Source organism: Salvelinus sp. IW2-2015, unplaced genomic scaffold (genome assembly GCF_002910315.2).
Source record: "Salvelinus sp. IW2-2015 unplaced genomic scaffold, ASM291031v2 Un_scaffold3676, whole genome shotgun sequence".
In the NCBI taxonomy this organism is placed as follows: Eukaryota; Metazoa; Chordata; class Actinopteri; order Salmoniformes; family Salmonidae; genus Salvelinus; species Salvelinus sp. IW2-2015.
In genome coordinates, this window is record NW_019944953.1 from 46,063 (window position 1) to 57,829 (window position 11,767).

Consider the following 11,767-nt stretch of genomic DNA (forward strand, 5'->3'; position numbering starts at 1 on the left):
TCCTAATAGTAAAGACACTAGCCTTAGTGACTAGTCAACCTAAAAGTAACACACCTTTGACAGTCCTTAATGACTAGTCAACCTAAAGTAACACAGCCTAATGACTAGTCAACCTTAAAGTAACAACACAGCCTTATGTGACTAGTCAACCTAAAGTAACAAGCCAACAGCCTTTAAATATGACTAGTCAACCTAAAGTACACACACTCAGCCTTTTAATGACTAGTCAACCTAAGTGGAACAAACATCACAGCCTTAATAGACGCCAGTCCTGACCTAAAGTACACACACAGCCTTAATGACTAGTCAACCTTAAAGTAAACACACAGCCTATAATGGACTAGTCAACCTAAAGTAACTACACAGCCTTAATGACTAGCTCAATAAAGAAACAGCCTAATACATACACCTAAGTAACACAGCCTTAATGACTAGTCAACCCTAAGTAACACAGCATTAATGACTAGTCCAACCTAAAGTACACACAGCCTTAAGACTAGTCAACCTAAAGTAACACAGCCTAATGACTAGTCAACCTAAAGTACAACACTTCTCAAAGCCTCTTAATGACCAGTCAACCTAAAGTACACACACAGCCTTAATGACTAAGTCAACCTCTAAAGTACACACACAGCCTTAATGACTATGTCAACCTATAGTAACAACACAGGCCTTAATGACTAGTCACAACCTCTTACCAAAGTAACCACAGCCTTAATGACTAACGCTAACCGTTATACACACAGCTCTATATGACTAGTCAACACCTAAGTAACACAGCTTAGTATCAACTAGTCTAATACCCTAAAGCTAACACAGCCTTAATGACTAGTCAACCTAAGTAACACCAAATGCCTTAATGACTAGTTAGACGCCTAAGAAGTAACATGAGCAAGCAGCCCTCTAGAATGACTAGTCACCTAAAGTACAACACACAGCTCTTAATGACTAGTCCAATCCTAATAGGTAACACAGCCTTAATTGACTAGTCAACCTAAAGTACAACACACAGCCTTAATGACTAGTCAACTCCTTAATCAGCTAAGCCACACGCCTTAAATGACCTAGTCAACCTAAATAAACACAGTCTTAATGACTAGTAACCTAAAGAATAACAAGCAGCTTACCTGACTGAGAGTACAACCTAAGTAGTACAAGCACAAGCCTTATGACATCTAGATTTAATCATTCTAAAGTATTATACATGTCAGTTGACCTAGTACCAAACACTAAAGTAGACACAGCCTTAAATAGACTAGGTCAAACCTAAAATAACACAAAGCCTTAATGACTAGTCAAGCACTATAGCTAGTACACACACAGCCTTAATGACTAGTCCGAACCTAATGAAGTAACACAGCCTTAATGACTTAGTCAACCTAAGTACACACAGCATTAATGAATAGTCAACCTATAGTACACAGCAGCCTTAATGACTAGTCACACCACCTGCTATGACTAGTACAACACCAGTTCCACAGCCTTTAATCGTACTAATCAACTCTAAGTACAACACAGCCTTAATGACTAGTCAACCTAAAAGTACAACAGCCCTTAGCAATGCACTAGTCAACCTAAAAGTAACACAGCCCTTAACTGACTAGTCAAACCTAAAGTACAACACAAGCCTTAATGACTAGTTCAACCTAAAGTAAGCACAGCCTTAATGACCAGTCAACCTAAAGTACACACACGCCTTAATGACTAGTTAAACCTAAAGTAACACAGCCTGCTAGAAAGTAACACAGCCTTAATCGACTAGTCAACCTAAAGTACCACACACAGCCTTAATGACTAGTCAACCTAAAGTAGCACACACAGCCTTAATGACTAGTCAACACTAAAGTACACACACAATAACACCTCAGCGCATTAATGACTAGTGGCAACCTAAAGTACACACAGCCTTAATGACTGTTAGTCCAGCTTCTTAAAGTAACCACAGAGCCATATACAAGATGACTAGTCAACCCTAAAGTAACACAGCCTTAATGACTAGTCAACCTAAAGTACAGCCTGTAATGACTCAGTCAACCTAAGTACACACAGCCTTAATGACTAGTCAACCTAAAGTACACACCACAGCCTTAATGACTAGGTCAACCTAAAGTATAGACACAGCTTAATGACAATAGTCAACCTACAAATAGTTAACACACAGCCTTAATGACTAGTCAACCTGAACATAAACGTACACCTAAGGACCAAATATAAACACAGTTAGTATGACTCAAGCAATACCATTCAGAACAAACACAGCCTTAATGACTAGTCAACCTAAAGTACACAACAGCCTTAATTATGACTAGTCAACTCTAAAGTAACACAGCACTTGAAAACTATCAAATGCTGTCACATTGTCAGCCTTCAATGGCTCCAGTACAAATCGAACTTACAACAAGTAAACACACACGCCTTAATGACTAGTCAACCCTAAAGTACACACAGCCTTAATGACTAGTCTAAGCTCACTAAAGTAACACACAGCCTTAATGATTAGTCCAACGCTAGATATAAACACAAGAGCTAGAAAACGACCTTAATGACTAGTCAACCTAAGTAAAAGAATAACAGAACAAGCCTAATGACTGTCAACCTAAAGTAACAACAGCCTTAATGACTAGTCTAAGACCGACTATTGTTAAAGTAACACCAAGATAAGCCTTAATGACTAGTCACCTAAAGTACATAAGACAACGACAGCCTTAATGATAGTCAACCTAAAGTACACACAGACAGCTAATGACTTAGTCAACCTAAAGTACAACACACAGCCTTAATGACTAGTCAACCTAAAGTAACACAGCCTTAATGACTAGTCACCTAAGTACAACACACAGCCTTAATGACTAGTCAACCTAAAGTACACACACAGCCTTAATGACTAGTCAACCTAAAGTACAACACACAGCCTTAATGACTAGTCAACCTAAGTAACACAGCCTTAATGACTAGTCAACCTAAAGTAACAACAGCCTTAATGACTAGTCACCTAAAGTAAACACAGCTTATGACTAGTCAACCTAAAGTAACACAGCCTTAATGACTAGTCAACCTAGTAACACACAGCCTTAATGACAGTCAACCTAAAGTACACACACAGCCTTAATGACTAGTCAACCTAAAGTACACACACAGCCTTAATGGACTAGTCAACCTAAGTACAACAGCCTTAATGACTAGTCAACCTAAAGTACACAGCCTTAATGACTAGTCAACCTAAGTAACACACAGCCTTAATGACTAGTCAACCTATAGTACACACAGCCTTAATGACTAGTCAACCTAAAGTAACACAGCCTTAATGACTAGTCAACCTAAAGTAACACAGCCTTAATGACTAGTAACCTAAAGTACAACACACAGCCTTAATGACTAGTCAACCTAAAGTACACACACACAGCCTTAATGACTAGTCAACCTAAAGTAACACAGCCTTAATGACTAGTCAAACCTAAAGTACAACACACAGCCTTAATGACTAGTCAACCTAAAGTACAACACACAGCCTTAATGACTAGTCAACCAAAGTAACACCCAGCCTTAATGACTAGTTAACCTAAAGTAACACAGCCTTAATGACTAGTCAACCTATAGTAACACAGCCTTAATGACTAGTAACCTAAGTAACACAGCCTTAATGACTAGTCAAACCTAAAGTAACACAGCCTTAATGACTAGTCAACCTAAAGTAACACAGCCTTAATGACTAGTCACCTAAAGTACACACAGCCTTAATGACTAGTCCAACCTAAAGTTAAACACAGCCTTAATGACTAGTCAACCTAAAGTAAACAGCCTTAATGACTAGTCAACCTAAGTATACACACGCCTTAATGACTAGTCAACCTAAAGTAACACAGCCTTAATGACTAGTCAACCTAAAGTAACACAGCCTTAATGACTAGTCAACCTAAAGTAACACAGCCTTAATGACTAGTCAAACCTAAAGTAACACAGCCCTTAATGACTAGTCAACCTAAAGTAAACACAGCCTTAATGACTAGTCAACCTAAAGTAAACAACAGCCTTAATGACTAGTCAACCTAAAGTAACACAGCCTTAATGACTAGTCAACCTAAAGTAACACACAGCCTTAATGACTAGTCAACCTAAAGTAACACACAGCCTTAATGACTAGTCAACCTAAAGTAACACACAGCCTTAATGACTAGTAACCTAAAGTAACACAAGCCTTAATGACTGAGTCAACCTAAATAACACAGCCTTAATGACTAGTCAACCTAAAGTAACACAGCTTAATGACTAGTCAACCTAAAGTACCACAGCCTTAATGACTAGTCAACCTAAGTAACACACAGCCTTAATGACTAGTCAACCTAAAGTACACACACAGCCTTAATGACTAGTCAACCTATAGTACACACAGCCTTAATGACTAGTCAACCTAAAGTACACACAGCCTTAATGACTAGTCAACCTATAGTACACACAGCCTTAATGACTAGTCAACCTATAGTACACACAGCCTTAATGACTAGTCTCGTTCTTTTCTGTTCCGACCAGCAAAATAAAAGTTCTGAACTGGTTCGACCCAAAGAAAAGTACCGGTTGATATCGTTCCTTTTTAAACCTACTTCACCAATCATGCAGTGCAGGTAGAGCAGCTTGTTACGGAGCTAGAAGGCTACAGCTCAGTGAGTTGTTTACATGTGTGATAGAAAGACTAGTCGGAGATGCAACTGACATGTTGAATTAGGGCCACAGAATTATACCTACAGAGGAGCGGCTTCTGGAGGAACTTTGAATGTCTTTGAACTTCAGAGTTGGTTTAACGTTGGACCAGAGAAGCTCGGTAACAAGCTTGTGAGTGCAGAGCAGCACCAGAATGCAAATCACGTCTTACCTTTCTGTAGTTAATATATCCAATGTGAAACGTGATAACTCTAGTATCCCTAACTAGCATTGAAAAAGTGAATCCATTCTTCTCTAATTAAAAATCTCTCCCCGCATCTTCTGAATCATGCTTGTAACGTTAGTAGGTTACAGCAATGCTTTTGGAGGGCGAGGGGCAGGTGGCCTACACGCACACACAATGGTAACGATTTTTAGCTGGCAGGCAGACGCTGGAAGAAGTTTCTGATTGACAGAGGGATAACGTTATTAACTGCTTCCCATTTGTTTAACATAACAGTTCTGTTCCGGGAACAGTATAGATCACTTTCGTTCCCGGTTCGGATTCTGTTCATAGAAACATGTAGTTATTTCCATGAACCGGTTCCAACCCCTGGTTGAAATACATATATTTATTTAAACCTCACACTTTTTTACCCATGTAGTTTTTGGATGATCCTGGTTTGAAAAATGATGCCAAGAACAAGCCGATTCAACTGCCACTGTATCAATCCAGCAACTTCCTGATAACAGAGGCAACAACTCCATGTAAGTAGACACAGTGCCTTCAGAAAGTATTCATACCCCTTGACTTGTTCCACATTGTGTTACAGCCTGAGTTCAAAATGGATTAAAATCATTCTTAGATTTCAAAATGTATCGAAAATTAAATATAATCTAATTTACATAAGTATTCACACCCTTGAGTCAATACATGTTAGAATCACCTTTGGTAGTGGGTAAGTCTCTAAAAGCTTTGCACACCTGGATTGTACAATCTTTTCAAAAAATTGTTCAAGCTCTGTCAAGTTGGTTGTTGATCATTGCAAGACAGCCATTTGCCATAGATTTTCAAGCCGACTTAGTTTTTTGAATTAACTCGGCCACTCAGGAACATTCAATGTCATCTTGGTAAACAACCCCAGTGTATATTTGGCCTTGTGTTTTAGGGTTTTGTCCAACTAAAAGGTGAATTGTTTCCAGGATCTGTTGGAAAGCAGACACCTAGGGTTAGGGTTAGGGGTTAAAGCAGACTGAACCAGGTCTTCCTCTAGGATTTTGCTTGTGCTTAGCTCTATTCTGTTTCTTTTTATAAAAAATATATTTTTTAACTCCCTAGTCCTTGCCGATGACAAGTCTACCCATAACATGATGCAGCCACCACCATGCTTGAAAATATGAAGTGTTACTCAGTATTGGGGTACAGAGATGAGGTAGTCATTTAAAAATCATGTTAAACAATATTCGACTATTACAGTCCAATCAACTTTATTTAAAAAGCCCTCTTTGCATCAGCAGATGTCACAAAGTGCTGTACAGAAACTCAGCCTAAAACCCCAAACAGCAAGCAATGCAGGTGTAGAAGCACGGTGGCAAGGAAAAACTCCCTAGAAAGGCAGGAGCCTAGGAAGAAACAGGATCCTATTCTGTCTGTGCAGGTAGAGATAAGAGTACATGGTCATTAAGACTAGATTGTTCTTCAAGATGATCATAGATGACCAGCAGGGTCAAATAATAAGTGGTTGTAGAGTGTGCAACAGGTCAGCACCTCAGGAGTAAATGTCAGTTGACTTTCCATAGCCGAGCATTCAGAGGTCGAGACAGCAGTTACGGTAGCGAGAGACAGGAAACCGCAGGTCTGGAAAAAGGTAGCACGTCCGGTGAACAGATCAGGGTTCCATAGCCGCAGGCAGAACAGCAGAAACTGGATCAGCAGCACGACCTGGGGGAGAGGGGACAGCCAAGAGTTGTCAAGCATGGTCCTCGGGCAGAGAGAGATGGTGGAATCAGAGGGAGCATACTTAAGATCACACAGGACACCAGAGAAGACAGGATAGGACAGACTGACCCTAGCCCCCCCAACACCAGAGGAGACAGGATAGGACAGACTGACCCTAGCCCCCCCAACACCAGAGGAGACAGGATGGAAGACTGAACTGCCCAAACAGAGGAGACAGTAGGAACAGACTGACCCTAGCCCCCCAACACCAGAGGAGACAGGATAGGACAGACTGACCCTAGCCCCAACACCAGAGGAACAGGATAGGACGACTGGACCCTAGCCCCAAACACAGAGAGAGACAGGATAGGACAGACTGACCTAGCCCTCCCCAACAGAGAAGACAGGATAGGACAGACTGACCCTAGCCCCCAACACAGAGAAGACAGGATAGGACAGACTGACCCTAGCCCCAACACAGAGGAGACAGGATAGGCAGACTGACCCTAGCCCCCCCAACACCAGAGGAGACAGGATAGGACAGACTGACCTAGCCCCAACACCAGAGGGACAGGATAGGACGAATGACCTAGCCCCAACACAGAGGAGACAGGATAGGACAGACTGACCTAGCCCCACCACAGAGGAGACAGGATAGGACAGACTGACCCTAGCCCCCAACACCAGAGGAGACAGGATAGGACAGACTGACCCTAGCCCCCCAACACAGAGGAGACAGGATAGGAGACTGACTAGCCCCCACACCAGAGAAGACAGGATAGGACAGGACTGACCCTAGCCCCCCAACACCAGAAGAAGACAGGATAGGACAGACTGACCCTAGCCCCCAACACCAGAGAAGACAGATAGGACAGACTGACCCTAGCCCCCGACACTGGGGACTGAGGGGGGAAACCAGGCAGGATATAACTCCACCCACTTGCCAAAGCACAGCCCGCCCCAACATCAGAGGGAATCGACAGACACCAACATCAGAGGGACATCAGACAGACCGTTGGACATCGACAGACCGTTGGACATCGACAGACCGTTGGACATCAACAGACGGTGGTCACACGAGTTGGACATCAAACAGACCGTTGGACATCGACAGACCGTTGGACATCAACAGAGCGTTGGACATCGACAGACCGTTGGAACGATATGCGTTACATCAACAGACCACCAACATCAGAGGACAATCGACAGCCGTTGGACATCAACGACCGTTGACATCAAGACCACCAACATCAGAGGGACATCAACAGACCACCAACATCAGAGGGACATCAACAGACCGTTGGACATCGACAGACCACCAACCTACTACCCTGAGACAAGGAGAGCCCACAAAGACGTCACCGCAAGACCAGAGAGGAAGGATGGAGGATAGGAGGAGGAGAGCCTCCTGGGAAGGCCAGACCCGTAACGGTGGAGGAGACTCTGGGAAGGCTCAGGCCCGTAACGGTGGAGGAGACTCCTGGGAAGGCCAGACCCCGTAACGGTGGAGGAGACTCGGGAAGGCCCAGACCCGTAACGGTGGGAGGAGACTCCTGGGAAGGCCCAGACCCGTAACGGTGGAGGAAGACCTGGGAAGGCTCAGACCCCGTAACGGTGGAGGAGACTCCTGGGAAGGCTCAGGCCCCGTAACGGTGGAGGAGACTCCTGGGAAGGCCCAGCCCCCATGACGGTGGAGGAGACTCATGGGAAGGCTCAGGCTCTGACTCGTTGCTTAGTGGGGAAAACCGGTTGAATGTTTCTCATCGGCTGAATGAGCGACACCAGTTGAGCATGTGGACAGCATTTCTTTCCAGAATCCATGTTGTTGCCTGGCTGTGGGGGCTGTGCAGGGGGATTAACACCACTACCTGTATTTACTGGTGGCACAGACACCATCATCCTTTCCTACACTGTAATCGCCCACGGTCTAACTATTGCATCTGAAGCAGAGTTCCCAACCCAGCGATCCTCCTGTATATTTCTGAGGACAGCGACTGCAGTGAGAAGGCATCATGTTACTCAGCTTCTCCGTCTGGAGGAGGTCCTGCAGATCCATGCCAGATGAAACGTTTCCATCCCGGACGCTTTTGGAAGAAGAGGGAGAACAAAACTAGGACGTTGGTAAAGTTGTCAGTTTGATTAAACGAACAGGAAGAGAGAGAAAGGATCAACAAACAGCAGCAGAGACAACGGGGAAGTCCATTGTTCAGCACATTTTTACTCCTGAACTTATTTAGGCCAATACAAAAGGGTTGAAAACTTATTCACTCAAGACATTTCAGCTTTTCATTTGTTAATTTCTACAAACTTAATTCCATTTTGACATTATGGGGTATTGAGTGTAGGCCAGTGACACAATCTCATTGAATCCATTTATAATTCCGTCTGTAACAACACAATGAGGAATAAGTCAAAGGGTTGTTTCCTGAAGGCCCTGGATGCACAACACAGTATGTAGACAGACATGCACATACATGGGGGGTATATGGAGGTGCACAGACTCAATACATAAAGACATGATACATGCGTCTTGTCAATCCAAACTGGTTCCCAGGTAGCTGATGGTCGTGTGTTTGTTGCCCTACAGCATTCAGAGCCCCTGCTACTACTAACCCACACCTGCCCCTTCAGTATGGAGCAGGACATCAGCACGGACCAGGCCAGGGGATCTGGAGCCCAGACCAGATCCCTCAGTACGGACCAGGCCAGGGGGTCCTGAGCCCAGACCAGATCCCTCAGTACGGACCAGGCCAGGGGGTCCTGAGCCCAGACCAGCCCTCTGTAGCAGAKCTCTTCCATCAGCTGACSGTTTCAGAGACAGAAGAGTTGCTGTTCATCCAGCTTCCTGATATTATCCCTGGCCAGCCAACCACAGCCACCGGCCAGCCAACCACAGCCACCGGCCAGCCAATCACAGCCCCAGAAAAAAATGGTAAAAAAGACTCCAAGTCCGACAGCAAGCGCTSCTCTCACATKAAAGCACCAGTGAGTAACGACCACCTTCTATCCTTATGTTCTACCGTCCACTTCACTCTAACAGAGAAACATTTCACACTAAGGTCTACATTTGTTGTATTCCATGTTCTCCCTCAGGACCCTGCTAGAGACAGTGTTCCTATCCGGTCAGAGTCCCCTGACCCCTGACCCTAAAAGGCCATGTTCTCCCTCAGGACCCTGCTAGAGACAGTGTTCCCATCCGGTCAGAGTTCTCCTGACCCCTGACCCTTGACCCTAAAGGCATGTTCTCCCTCAGGACCCTGCTAGAGAGCAGCATTCCCATCCGGTCAGAGTTCCCTGACCCCTGACCCTAAAGGCCATGTTCTCCCTCAGGACCTGCTAGAGACAGTGTTCCCATCCGGTCAGAGTTCCCCTGACCCTAAAGGCATGTTTCTCCCTCAGGACCCTGCTAGAGACAGTGTTCCCATCCGGTCAGAGTTCCCCTGACCCCTGACCCTAAAGGCCATGTTCTCCCTCAGGACCCTGCTAGAGGACACGTGTTCCCATCCGGTCAGAGTTCCCCTGACCCCTGACCCTAAAGGCCATGTTCTCCCTCAGGACCCTGCTAGAGACAGCTTCCCATCCGGTCAGAGTTCTCCTGACCCCTGACCCTCCTCAGGACCCTGCTAGAGACAGTGTTCCCATCCGGTCAGAGTTCTCCCTGACCCCTGACCCTCCTCAGGACCCTGCTAGAGACAGCATTCCCATCCGGTCAGAGTTCCCCCTGACCCTGACCCTCCTCAGGACCCTGCTAGAGACAGCATTCCCATCCGGTCAGAGTTCTCCTGACCCCTGACCCTCCTCAGGACCCTGCTAGAGACAGTGTTCCCATCCGGTCAGAGTTCCCCTGACCCCTGACCCTCCTCAGGACCCTGCTAGAGACAGTGTTCCCATCCGGTCAGAGTTCTCCTGACCCCTGACCCTCCTCAGGACCCTGCTAGAGACAGCATTCCCATGCGTCAGAGTTCCCCTGACCCCTGACCCTCCTCAGGACACTGCTAGAGACAGTGTTCCCATCCGGTCAGAGTTCCCTGACCCCTGACCCTCCTCAGGACCCTGCTAGAGACAGTGTTCCCATCGGTCAGAGTTCCCCTGACCCTCCTCAGGACCCTGCTAGAGACAGCGTTCCCATCCGGTCAGAGTTCTCCTAACCGACCCCTGACCCTAAAGCCATGTTCTCCCTCAGGACCCTGCTAGAGACAGTGTTCCCATCCGGTCAGAAGTTCTCCTAACCCCTGACCCCTGACCCTAAAGGCCATGTTCTCCCTCAGGACCCTGCTAGAGACAGTGTTCCCATCCGTCAGAGTTCCCTGACCCTCCTCGGACCCTGCTAGAGACAGCGTTCCCATCCGGTCAGTTCCCCGACCCCTGACCCTAACGGCCTGTTCTTCCACAGCGACCCTGCTGGTCAAGACGTTCCTGTCCTGTCAGAGTTCACAGAGGCTTTCTGGGTAAACTACAGATCAGGAAGTCTGGCAAGGTGCAGCTGGTGGTGGAGAACATCACCATGGAACGTCTCAGAGGGGCGGCTGCCTTTCTCTTTCCTACAGGTCCGTTAATATTAATAGACATAATTACAGGTTAGAATGGTGTTGAGGAACATCACCATGGACGTATCAGAGGGAGCTGCCTTCTCTTTCCTACAGGTCCGTTAATATAATAGACATTATTACAGGGTTAGAATGGTGTTGAGAAACTCACCATGGACTCTCAGAGGGAGCGCCTTCTCTTTCCTACGGTCCGTTATATAATAGACATATTACAGGGTTTAGATGGTTGAGAACATCACTATGGACGTATTAAGGGAGCTGCCCTTCTCTTTCCTACAGGTCCGTAATATAATAGACATATTACAGGGTTAGATGGTGTGAAACATCACTAATGGACGTATCGAGAGGGAGTGCCTCTCTTTTCTAACAGTCCGTTAATATAATTACATATTACAGGTTAGATGGTGTTGAGAACATCACTATGGAACGTATCAGAGGGAAGGGCTGCCTTCTCTTTCCTACAGGTCCGTTAATATTAAATATACATAATTACAGGGTGTAGATGGTGTTGAGGAACATCACTATGGACGTCTCAGAGAGCTCTCCTGTTTAGTCCTAAAGAACACATAGTCTGATTCACTGTTATCCAGGATGTGTTTAGTCCTAAAGAACCACATAGTCCTGACTTCACTGTGATCCAGAATGT